Source organism: Sminthopsis crassicaudata, chromosome 6 (genome assembly GCF_048593235.1).
Source record: "Sminthopsis crassicaudata isolate SCR6 chromosome 6, ASM4859323v1, whole genome shotgun sequence".
Taxonomy (NCBI): domain Eukaryota; kingdom Metazoa; phylum Chordata; class Mammalia; order Dasyuromorphia; family Dasyuridae; genus Sminthopsis; species Sminthopsis crassicaudata.
The window spans coordinates 28,206,130-28,219,654 of NC_133622.1; the positions used below are offsets into that span (position 1 = coordinate 28,206,130).

The 13,525-nt window shown below is 36.9% G+C and overlaps 1 protein-coding gene across 2 annotated transcripts in view; it reads right to left on the bottom strand.

The window, feature by feature from the left end:
• Nucleotides 1-8,557: 8,557 nt before the first annotated feature.
• Nucleotides 8,558-13,525, bottom strand: part of RELL1 (RELT like 1) — a 55,834-nt gene continuing 50,866 nt past the window's right edge. For both annotated transcript variants that reach the window (XM_074274735.1, XM_074274736.1), the window contains exon 7: nucleotides 8,558-10,504. The gene's annotated coding sequence lies outside the window, so the exon portion shown is untranslated. The remainder of the gene's footprint in view (nucleotides 10,505-13,525) is intronic.

The window sequence follows — 13,525 nt, forward strand, 5'->3', positions numbered from 1 at the left end:
CAATCTTGTGACTGGATCACTGTTACGGATCACATCCTTTAGTAGATTTAAGAGGCTTAATATCTGAACAGCCAGTAATAAATTCGCATTACCCCCAAAGTTATCCCTTGCAAAACTCCTCACTGCTTGGCTGTTTTGGAGAGAGAAGGGGGAGATGACACACGAGTGTTCAGAAGATCCCATTGACATTCTGAATTTCCTTTCAAGTTTTTAGTTTGGGTTGAATAGAGAGAGGGTTCAGAGGCTACTGCAGACCCCTCCCTCAGGCTCTCGAGGGTCCTACATGATCCCAGTGAGGTAAAAGGGAAACCCAAAGAAAGGAGAGAGAGGAGAAATCATGCTGACTGACTCTCCTTGGCCCAGGTGGCCGGTGGCCAGGCTCCATTAATGTAACCCTTTGTCTGTGGTGCCTTCAAGCAGCCTCCTCCACACCGATAGGAGGATGGCTATTTCTAAGCCAAGTAGGGGAGAGATGGAGAGGAGAAATCCAAAAAAAATTCTTTTTAATATGTCTCCTTAATTCGTGAAGAAGGAAAAGAATACAGAGGAAAACACAATAATGGCATATTTTTCCTATCTCCAGAATGCTTCAGGGGAAGAGAACTGAATTCTGAAGTCCACATGAGAGTAGCTTGGTAATATTTTATAGATTTTCATACCAATCACTACTAAAGAAAGACTAAGATGGCTGAGAATTCAAAACAGGGACTTCAGGATACTCTACCATGTTTCAGTCCCTCGCTCTAATATCTTTGCATGGAACTCAGGATGGCAGAAAAGTTGGCACTCTGTCATACATGATTTTGCAGCAGCTGGATGCACGTGCCAATGAACGTATTTATGTTTGCAAGATGTTTTCAGGTCTTTGAAATCATCCCCATACTCTGAGTAAAGATTTGGTGAGAACACATTAAAAGAAGTAGCATTCAGGGCAGCAAGGTGGTGCAGTGGAGAGAGCACCAGCCCTGATGTCAGGAGGACCTGAGTTCAAACTTGACCTCAGACACTTAATACTTCCTAGCTGTGTGACCCTGGGCAAGTCACTTAACCCCAATGGCCTCAGCAAAAAAAAAAAAGTAGTAGAGTTCCCAGAGATGGTTACTTGGCAAATTACACCATTTGAATGTACATATTCAAGTACAATTATCTTCACACTTAATTTTTGATATATAATGGTCTGTGCATTGTACATAAGTAAACTGGGCTAGATATTTGCAATTTCTTTATATAAAGAAGTTCATTTATCGGGTGAATATAAAAACACAGTTATCTCTTCAGCATTACAACTTTCCCGCTGCAGTTTTGATATATTGCAGGCTGGCATAAGAAATTAAATGGGAGTTTGGGGAAAGTTTTGCAGAAGCCATGCAAAGCCCAGCAAACAGCTCTGAATTATGACCAAATATGTAATCCAAATTTTAAAATAGGATACTGCAAACACCCTACAGCAGAAAAGAAAAAATTCTTCTCTGGTACAAAGAGAGGGCCAAAAAATCTTATGCACATTTTCCAGATCATGAGGGTGCTGCACCCCTGATCACAGGGATGGGGAAGGGATGATTGTGTTTCTGGGTCACTTAGACAAAGTGTTTATTGCTAGCAGAAGCACCCAGGAAAAGTTCCAGGGCATATCCAGAGCAAGATAAAACAAGTGTTCTGAGACAACGACAATCTGAGTGGCTATTTTTTAATGGAGCACATAACATTGCAGATAATAAATTGTTAGGATAACTTGTTTAATTTTTTGTTTTTGCTCCTCCCTGCCACTCTCTCCATCTTAAAAAAAAAATCATATTATCGCATTCTTTAGTCATTAACAGAGCTATGGGCATCAAAAACTAAAATATTCTCCAAAGCGATTCCATGAGGAAGGGTTTCTTCCTTTTCCTCCCTAGTTATCCCAACATCAGGCGATAGCTGAAAGAGTGAAACATATATTCACTCCCCACCATAGTCCTAATTTCCACATTCTAGGTACGTGATGTAGCATATGGGATTTGGGATTAGGATGACCTGTTTTTAATCCTGCTTTACACACTTAGTAATTAGGGATTTTCGGTAAATCACTTATCCACTCCCTGCCTCTGTTTTCTCACCTGTAAATAATGGGAAGGAACCTGATGCCTTCTAGCAGCCCTGCTCTGATTTATGGTCCCATGACTTGAGTTCACCTATCTTGCACAGACTGAACCCTTTACCCTGGTTTTATTCTTAATAAACAATGATTCCTGTTTGTACAGCAATGAGTTGACATGATAAAAATGTGGAACTCCTTTGCTACTCTTTCAGCTACCTTGGAACCTCATTCAGTTGGGCTCCAGTCATGACGACATATGCCATGACTGGAATAGAATTTCCCTTGGCTTCTCAAGTCCTTACTTTGTAAATAATGCAATTTCCTTATGCAAACAAGACCTAGGAGCAACGTACTTTTCAATCAGATAGATGGATGCATTAGCTGTTTGACTATGGGCAAGTCCTCTTTGACTTTCAGTTTCTTATCTCTCAAATGAAGGAATTATTAGAATAATGATGTTGATCTCAGAAAAGCTCCTCTTTCATCCCTGACTTGCTATGATCCTATTACAGAAGAAACATTTTAGCCATTTATATACAATTTATTCTTACCTGTTCATTAAAATAGGTACCCTGAAGGTTTCTAGTAAGCAACTTTGTTTACATAGTTCAAGCTTCTGTATGTACTGGAAAATAATTGTGTGGCCTTGCTTTAAAAACACCATAATTTATAATTTTAACATAATCAGTTGGTTTATTGAATGAGGAGATTTTACTATATCCAGGTAAAACCATTCAGGTAATGAGGAACCGGGAGAGATTGAGTCTGTCTATAAAATAAGACTGTTTATATATTGACAACAAACAACTTGGATCAGGAGACAAAAAACAGTCTGGTCCACTAAGTTCTTAGGGAAACTAGTGTTCGAAGGTTCATTGAAGAAGCTCTATATGTAAGCTCCTTGATTACAAGGATACCTCATTTTTCATCTCTGTATTTCAAGTCCCTTTTTATCTTTGTATTTCTAGTGCCTTACAGACAGTTGGCACTTAATAAATGTTCGTTAACTTGAACTGAGTTTGACTGATTTTTTTAATCACCCTGAACTCAAGTTTCTCTATTATAAAAATATTTATATTTTCATAATATTTTTATATTTAATATATAAAGAATGCTTTATATATTTATAAGATACTTTGTGTTATTTTATTTTACTTTATATATTTATAAGATACTTTGTGTTATTTTATTTTCCCAGCTTCCAGAGGCAAAAACAAACTACATGGGGCAATATTTCTTGACTCCAGCTCATCACTCCCAGTTCATATAGAATGGACGATACTGGGCATTGTAAAACTACATTCATGCGTTTTCAGCATCTTTGTTGAAACTTTCCAGCACCATGGTAACCAAAGCTCCAAGGTTGAATGCAGGCAATAGGAATTAGAGGTGTCTTGCTTAGAATAGCATGGCATAAAATATCATGAACGAGAGATACAAAAACAGCCTGGTCTTTGGTTTCTAAGCCATCTAGAGATCAATGATGGCCATGCTGATAAAAATAGATGGAGACTGACCTTCATCGGGATCTTTTCCCAAACCAGTGATAAAAACGCTTTAATCTCTGTTACTATGAATCGGTTTTTGTTCCAATAACATGTCTTTAAAAAAAGAACAAAGCATCAAAATACCCATCCTGACACTACTTAACTTACAGATGTTTATATACCATGCTGTGGATTCAAGTGTGTGCCTTTGGGACGTACGTGACATTTTCTCAGAAGCATACAGTTTGGAATAATCTAAGTTAAAATCTGACCTAGCGATCAGCATGCAGCCACTGAGTTTTGGTCCAAGTTATTAAATTATTCATCTCAAGCTTGCATTAGAGAGACAAATCCATAACGATAGGAATATTTTGCCCAATTTGTACCTTGTAACCTTTAAAGTTAAACAATAAGGTTCTTTTTCTATAGATTCTCTGCTTTTTAAAATGTCCATAAAACCAATTTAGCTTTTAGCTCGAGAAAGTAATGTAAAGTGGGGGACAAAAATAAAAAAAAAGCCTTAAAGTCAAAAAGTTCTGGCTTCCAACCTTGCCTCTGTTGCATACTGGCTGGATGACCAAGGGCAAGCCACTTAACCTCAAAGGGCCTCAAAAGCTCCATGATATGATAGGAGTTCACAGGATTCTATGAAGGGAGGTTCCATACTGGTTGTTCCCTTTTATTGTCAAGGTCACAAATTTGAACAAAAAAAGTGGGGGGAAATGGGAGCCTTCACTAAAGTCCTGATACCTCATTGTAAAATGAAAATTACTCTTGGCTCAAAAAAGCTGTACCAGCAGAGTCCAATCTCTGACAGCTTTTACCAAGTAGGTATTACCGCCCTGAGCCCAAGGACTTCTATCGAAAGGGAACCCACTACTTCCCAAGGGGGTCCATTTAGCTTTCATATAGTTCTAAAGATATGTAAAGGACATAGGGAAGAATAGGGGAGGCACTAGGTTATAATTTGGGTAATTCTGTTAAACCTGAATGCCAAATTACAACTATTTTTAAAAGGTTCCAGGAATGATCCTGGTGATGATCAGTCCTGGTCAATTCAATGACCTGATTGGCTACAGGGAACGAATTTTTTTAGCCATGGCAGCCCTCAAAGACCATCTACTAAAGTATAAGGGGTTGTGATCAATGTAAGTGGAAGGAATATCCCACATTGACAAAATTATTGATACTGAAGTAAGAAAGAATAGCTTAGTGGGGGCAAGTATGGGGTTTGGAATAGAACTTCATTGATTCAATAACCATTAATTGAGAAGCAGCGGGGATAATGGAGCATTGGATATGCTGCAGGAAACATGGAGCCTTTTTTATAATTGCGTGACAATGGGCAAATCCCCAACCTCTCTTATTTCAGTTGCCTCATCTGTACAACGGAGATAATGAATAGCTAGGATTGTTATGAGGATCATATGAGATAATATGTTGTTTACACCACTTTGGAAAACCCAGCACTATTTAAACATCAGCTATTAAAAGAAGGCAGTGTAGAATGATAGAAAGAGGTCTATAGTTAAAGGAAAGGAGTTTCCATTCAAATCCCAGCTTTAAAACTTAGTAGGTGGGTGATTTTGGACAAAGTCACTTTATTTTTAAAGTGTTCTAACAGGTTTACAAAATAGTAAGGGAGTTCAAGGACAGAGTTATCACTTATTGATGAGAGAATAGTTAACACTTCACAAAATACATGGTGTTTAGGTTAAACATTGGTAGAACAGGAATTGGATAGGTAAAAACTTGAGAGAAGAATTTTAGGGGAAGAAAAGGGCAAAAGCAGAAGCAAAAAGTCAGGAAAGAACAGAGCATGCTGGGAAAATGGGAGGTTAGTGAGTCTTGCTGTGTAGGTCTGAAAGGTGAAGAAATGAGGCACTGGGAGAAAGAAAATCAAAGGACAGAGACATACATAGAATCTGGAAGAAAATCAAGTGAGGGCAATGCAACAGAAATCAAGGGAGGAAAGAATTCATAGAAGTTCAGAATGGTCAGCAACCCAACTGACAAGGAGAAGTCAGAAAAGATGAGAGTAAAACATGGCCGACTTGGAATAGAAGAGTACTTAGCCAGGTAACCCTAGGTATTGATTTGTATCTTACATGATGTTGCCACTTGTATTTGAAATGACTGTCCATTTGTTTGGTGTGGTGGTCCCTTGAATAGGGAGTCAAAGGTTTCATCTACCAACTTGGGATGTAGTGACGTGACATTAGGATTATCACATTATTAGCAGCCAAATAGGGAGCAAACACATAAATATCACTTTATTTAGTGATACCTAAAGGATTCTTTTAAGGAAAAACAAAGGGTTTTTTTTCAATGATCAGGAGGAAAACATATTACTACTTATTTTAATGAGTCTTTTTAATACTAATTAATGAATCGAACAATGAAGATGAAAATTTAACCAATCATGAATAATTATATGTTTCTATGACTCCTATTTATCATCATTATTATTGGTAGGTATAGTTCTTGAAATTCCTTGATACACTAAGCGTAAGCCTTATTTTACTTCTTATTGGTCAAAACAAATTCTTAGAATTTCCTCTACAAAGAAATGCATGTAAGGGATAGCAAATATGTTTAATATAAGAAAGATATCTTCAGATAATCAATAAACTAATGGAAGAAGACCTTTGGTGTGTCATGCATTGGGCTGCATGTGCTAAAAGAAAAAAAGTCCTTAATAAATCATTTGATGAAATAAAAAATTATTTTCCATATGTATCTTATGTGGAGAATATCTGAATAACAGGCAATTTAAGTGGAGGATAAAGTCTTTGTCATTAGCCATAAAAACATTTATATTTTAGGGCAATGATACTGTTTTTCTATAACCTGAGTTATTAATATTTTTATTTATGTCATGGACCTCTTCTCCAAATAATGTATTTAAATGCATAAAAGAAAACACAAAAGATTATAAACAAGATCAATTATGCTGAAAGAACTCATAAAATCATTTTTAAGATTAAGTTGACAGACCTCAAGCTGAGACCTTCTAGTTTAGGTAATATATTCTTGTAAGAATAATTGATCACTCCTCAAGAGTTTTTACCACATCCATTATCATCCTCCTGACCCAGGAGTATGGTTAGATATTTCCTTATTGTTAAAATTGTAATTACTCTCATGAAGTTATCAATTATCTCTGAGTCTTCTTCAATTCATCAAAAATTACTTATCTGATAAACTAAAGCAACTTCTTCTTCCATAAGCAGTTGTTCACATCTTTCTATCAAAACCCCTAATCTCCTAGACTTAAAGAAGCATCAAAGTTTCTGAATATACAGTACAATACAACAAATAAGTGTAGTGTTTTCAGTGTGAGAAAGCTCAGTCAATGCTATCAGCTGAATGTTACAACCAAGAAGTTGTGGATAATTTATCATCACTTCTGGAACAATGGCCCAACCTTTCAGTTCACTCAGGATGCCAATAAAAGCCACTTCTCAAGAAGTCCATCTTCTTTGTCAGGTGATTAAAACTCTTCTCTCCAGCAAAGAGTTCTCTTCCTTTTCTTTTTCCCTTTCTTCTTACATTTCCTCTCCTTGGCCATGATCAGGAAGTCCCAAAAAGAGTGTGACAACCACCTTTTAACCCTTTTCCAGGCTCTTTCATCCTGGATTGCGGCTGACTCATTTGTGCCCAACCTGCACTCATGTTAGCAGATCATGTTGACTCCCCAGAGCAGCAGCCACGTGGTGACCAATTGTTCTTGGAGTCTTAGGGGGGTGCAAAGGAGAAAATAAACATTCACCATCATTCCTGAGTTCTCACTAGTTTACTACCCATTTATTTAAACCAATCTTCATGAAATTACCTCAGATATTAAACATTTATTAAATGAGAAGGGAAAAAGCAAAAATAATCATAACATTTAATAAACAGAAGACAAAGGCAGGAATGATCAAAACATAATGGTCCAGCCATGAACATGGTTCACGGCCTCCCACCAAGCCACACTATGTCCATAAAGGACACAGATTTAAAATCTAACAAGGAAACTCATGAATGGACAAATCCACCACATGCTGGAGGTAACTTCATAGCTCTGAACTACCAGACAGAATGTGATCCCTATAGGGAACATGTGTCATGCATCCACTGGTGAAAGGTAGCTCCCTTTAATTCTAGCTAAGATATTTAGGTTTTACTTTTTCTGAGCTTTGAGGGGTTTCCCCTTTCAAGTCATAGAGCATTGGAGGCCAGCCTTGGAGCAGTTCTGCCTCCCATTATAGATGGGACAACAGATCAAGATGGGCTTTCCCAAGCAAACTACTTTGTCAAGAGTCAGACACTACTGAAAACAACTCAACATTATCATGGTGGGTCACTTAAGTTGTTCACCTCAATTTCCTCATCTGTACAATGGGGACATTAATGTAGGGCTGTTTTAAGGTTCAGGTGAGATTGTCATAAAAAATAGTTATAAAAATACTCATCTATCAATGATTCAGAAGCTTTACCTTCAAGTACTCAGTCTTAAGAGTAAATAAATTTTTAAAAAAAGTACAATTCAGAAAAAAAAAAATCAATTCCTTCGATCCAGGATGAAGTCAGCTTTTACTAACTAGTTCAGTACAAGCTGTTACTAACCCTGTTTTTAAGGACTCCGTGTGATTCCAAGTCATGTTCCAAAGGTGAAATAAATACAAATTTAAAACTAAAACGAAGTCAGAAAAAGCAGTCGAAATTATTCTGGAGCAGTTTAAGAAATAGGCTACCTGATCTATAATTTCATTGGTGCAGTTAGACATCCTAAGCCCACCTGGGGGTCACTCAGGAGGCCTCCTAGTCAGGATAGCCTGATACACACACACACATACACAGTGACAGACATAGGCCATTCCGAGGCCCTTTCAAGCATGGTGGGACCACTCAGAGCCTGGGGCTCTGCTCTGCAGGCAGTCTTGAAGAATGCCATGATGGGGCATTTGAGGACCTTAAACTGAAATAATTCAGAAAAGCAAACCAAAAAGACTTTAATTATTCTTTTATTTTTAACTCTGCTTTGGTAGTACAAAAGTCTTAAGGTACAAACCATACAGTTAAAAATAGATTTGACACACAAAATGATGAAAAATTGCCTTTACAAACTTTACACAGGATAACAATAGTTAGTGTCATTCTATAAGCTTGCGTCGGGAATTCCTTCCCCTCCAGGAGGAAGGCAAATAAAAGCTCCTGTAAACATCCGTTGCTTCGGAACACTTGAGAATTCTCATTGGATACAAGAAACCAACACAAATGTTTACATGATTGATGTATGGGATGCAAAACTTTTGGCATAATTGTAAAATAATCAAACCCAAAACAAAAAACGCTCATGTTAGAAAACTTTAAAACGTGCTTTTCATTGGAATATAATTTTAGATAATAGTCTATTTTCTTCTCCACTGTATTGCTAAAAAGTACTCTGAACTGAATAAAATTCTTAAAGCTTTTGAAATGCCTTACATTTTGATTCTTCTCCATACTGGAATGTAATATTTTAAACCATTAATAATTAATGATGATTTTTAACTTAACAAAACTAATACTTTAAAATCTGAACCTAAAAAAATATTTACACTATCAAAAAAAATCCTTTAATTTTCTGGAACTCAGGAAGATTTATTAATCCTCTGAGAATATGTACTCACATACAGATTTAACTTTCAGATTTATTAGAAAATTGACAAATTTTGGATGGAACTTGGTTTACTGAAATAGGAAACTCCCTATATCAATGCAGATCTGTATGTCTTCTACAACTTATAGTCTTAAGAGAGTGAGTGGGAGCACTAAGAGATAAAATGCCTCTTTTGATCAAAGAGCTAATATGTACAAGAGGGTAAAACTCGAACAAGGCCTTCCTAAGGCCAAAACCAGCTCTTTATCCACTGCACCATACTGCCTTGAATAAGAAGAAAAAAAAATGGAGGCAAAATTAAAGCTACCAGTCATCTTTATGGCTAAGTCTAGGGAAAAAATGATATTTACAGTAATACTTAAGAGCCCTTTGACACAGAAATGTTCTTTTGGGACGATTGATAGATTTGTTTTCTTTTAAAATTATTTTAAGGAGGGTGATAGAGATCTGAAAACATTGAGCCTAAATGACAAAACTCAAAATAATGAAAGGTTTTGTCTGGTGTATTCCATCACTGTTCTTCTCACACTGTCTTGCCCTTGCCTGCCATCAAACACATTTGCAAGGTTTTAAAAGCAGCATCCCATGAATGCTCATTAACACCCAATGGCCATTATCTACACCATGAAGAGAGCTGGGAAGAAGTTCCAGTCCATCTTGCACTGGAGGTTTGTTTGGGCTTTAGACCATCAAAACAATAACATTTTCTTCAATGGACTCGAAGCCATTTTGTAATCATTAAAACGGGATTATTGTCAAATTGATGTCATTCCTAAAAAGAAGTCACTGGTAATCTAGGGATGAGACATGATTACAATGAAGGTGGGAGGAGAGAACGACATCACCGCCTATCATTTCTGTGCCATGAAACTGGTAGCTTGCACTGTCCCTCCCCCCCAGACAGAAAATAAAAGATGAAAAAATGGAGAGACAAAAAAGCATAATTTCCAACTGTACATTAATATCCCCACTGTACATACATGTTACCGAAACAAGAAAACTCGAGTTATGTACACAAAAGCAAAGGAAGAGACAATTAAGTTAAAATACAATCAACTCTTGCCTTTCTCGAAACCCACTTTCCATAAGACGTGAGGGACAAAACCGGTTACAGAACTGACACACACACAGAACCTGGCATTTAGTACGGCAACGGTGTTCTGTTTTAGTTTTAGACACACAGCCAGGGCAGAAATGGTACAAAAGGTTTAAGAAAATATTTCCTTGAGCAAATGGCTTTGCACATCACTTAAGTTTTCAGTCTCTTTGAAATTTCTTTGAATAAAACTCCTCCTGAAAGAGAAAAAGAATATGACTTCAAACGCAACGTCGTTGTCTGGCCAGTGACCAAAGTAAGTAGTATGACATATCAACCATCTTTCCACATTTAAACACTCCCCATGACCACAACCAACGACCCCCACAATCACACCCCCCCTTCTCTGACAGAGAGCAATGTTTCCTTGCTTCCATATCAAGCTCCCTGCTTACATCCTACATGGACCTCATCAAGGCGGGTTCACCTAAAACAGACTTTTTTTTTTCCCATGGATCTCTTTGGCGGTCTAGTGAGGTTTAGCAAGCCTCACGTAGTTGAACATATAGTTGTTGGCTTATTGTTTCCTCCATTAGAAAGTTATCTCTTGTGTAAATGTTTACACATAGTGGATTTAACATACTGGATTACCTGCCGTCTAGGGGAAGAGGTGGGAGGAAGGAGGGGAAAATTTGGAACACAAGACTATGCAAGGGTCAATGTTGAAAAATTATCCATGCATGTGTTTTGAAAATAAAAAGCTTTTTTTTAAAAAAAAGAAAAAAATAATCTCCTTGAGGGCAGGGACCCCATTTGAAGCTCTCTTTGTATCCCTTATGTTTACATGGAGCACATGGTCACCATTTAATTTATATGTTTCCAATAGAACCTTGTATAATACAGTATATTAACGTAACAATTGGACTCAGTTGGAAGTTATATTTATAAACTATAGTGGAATAAGTGTTTAATGAATACTTGTTGACTATTGTTTTCAGATATATTCGCTTTCATATTATCTTTCCACATGGCGTGTAGTTGGGTTTGTTGCCATGCCAGTGTACATACCTGCTGTCTCTTGAGGATAATTTACTGTTCATCAGCCCACTCCCAACTAATGCCCAAGTTGGAAAAATTAAACCGAAGCTTCCTTACATGGAAAATGCTTAAGTCGGGCACCAGTCTAGATGTTTACTTTTTATTACACATCCAATGTAATGAGGCTGCTAAAAAGCAAATGTATGGGTACTAAAACAGGCAAGTCTATGAAGTAAGAAGAGGGAGCTCACAATGGTAATCACTCACCTCAGGGAAGGGGACTTTTTAAACATTTATTGACAATGTTTTAATCATAAAAAGGGGACCAAAAAAAAAAATCCTGTGATCCCAATTCTGAATTAAACACATAAAACTGTTTAACTGATCAACTCAAGTCAGGAAGAATTTGTTGAGTACTTAGTATATGTAAGGCACTGTGTTAAGTGCTAGTATTTTTAAAAAATGAAACAATAAAAGTACCTCTACTTACAAAGAGCTCATATCCTTCTAGAAACGACATATGTTTTGATACAGTGATTTCACTCTAGAACTAGGTTTCTTGGCTGGAAGTGGATGTGACAAGGGGATAATGGACTTGATCTCTAAGCCTGAAATCTTGTGATCCTTCCACAATGAAAAAGAACTATTTAAATTGTCTGTGCCTAGTAGAAGCTTGTATCACACAGTTATTAACACAGCACTTGGACTTGATTAGAAGTCATATTTATAAAGTTATAGTTGAATAAATGAATGAGAAAGCAATTACTAAGCACTAATGATGTGCAAAGCCCTGTGCTAAGAACCCAAGACTACAAAAAGAAAAACCTAACAGTCCTTGTTCTCATGCAGGCCACAGTTGCACAGGACTAGGAAAAAATGTAGGCAGCACCTGATGGATGCTGGGAGAATGTCAAATGCTGCTAAAAAGAGAAGAAAAGAAAATTTTAAAAAATCTTGGGGACACAAACTTAAGAGATTATTTAATATGATGGGGTAGTAGAAAAGGAAGCGCATAAGAAGGTTTTCAAAATGTCTAAATATGATGTCAGAATACTGTAACATACTCTACTGTATACACTCAAATTAACTGGCTTTTCAGGTTGACAAAGAGACATAATATTGAGGGCTAAAAAATACTTTAAGGATTAAGGCTATTTTCTTGCACAACATGACAAATAAGGAAATATGTTTAAAAGAAGTGCAATTTAACCTATATCAGATTGTTTGCTTTCTTGGAGAGGAAGAAAGAAGAAAAATCTGGAACACAAAGTCTAACCAAAATCAATGTTGAAAACTATCTTTATGTGTATGTGGAAAATTCAACTACTATTGACAATGGCGAAGTGGATAGAGCACCAGCCCTGAAGTCAGGAGGACCTGAGTTCAAATCCGACCTCAGATACTTAACACTTCCTAGCTGTGTGACCCTGGGCAAGTCACTTAACCCCAATTGCCTCAGCTAAACAAACAAACAAACGAATGAATGAATAATTAAAATAAAACACTATTGACAGTGAAAACAAATTAAATCTAAATCATCCCTTCCAACCCTACCATCCACACTCCTCTTAGCCAGATGCTTCTAAGCCCAGTTCCACATTTTAATGGCAATACACAGTAGCAGTGATAACAATATTAAATTTATATAGAGCTTTGAAGTTTGTAAAATACTTTACATTTCATTAGATCCTCACAAACACCCTAGGAGGTAAATGCCATTATTATAAAAAAGTATAGATAAAGAAACTGAGGTTGAGATAGGTTAAGTGCAGGGACCCGTACACATTAAGTGTCAGAGACTGGGTTGAAAACAAGATCCTCTAGACCCTAACGCCAGACATGTTCTTACTAAAATATGTTGTTATAGATTATAGATTATAAAGAAGGATGTCTTATTTGTATTTTGGCAAATGTTGCTGCAAATTACATATCAATAATTTACAAATTGCAGCTAGGTAGTACCATAGTGCAGTGGAGTTAGTCTTTTTTAGTTCAAATCCCATCTCAGACAAGTCACAATTCTGTTTGCCTCAGTTTCCTCATCTGTAAAATGAGTTGGAGAAGAAAATGGCACCCCCCTCCAGTATTTTTGCCAAGAAAATCCCAAATGGAGTCATGAAGAGTTGGACATGAGTCAGCAAATAGGAATTAAACACTTACTCTGTGCCAGTCAGTGTGCTAAGCACATTGTTAACAGTTATGGTTTTAATAAAGAATTCTGCTTTTGTAGAAAAGAATGA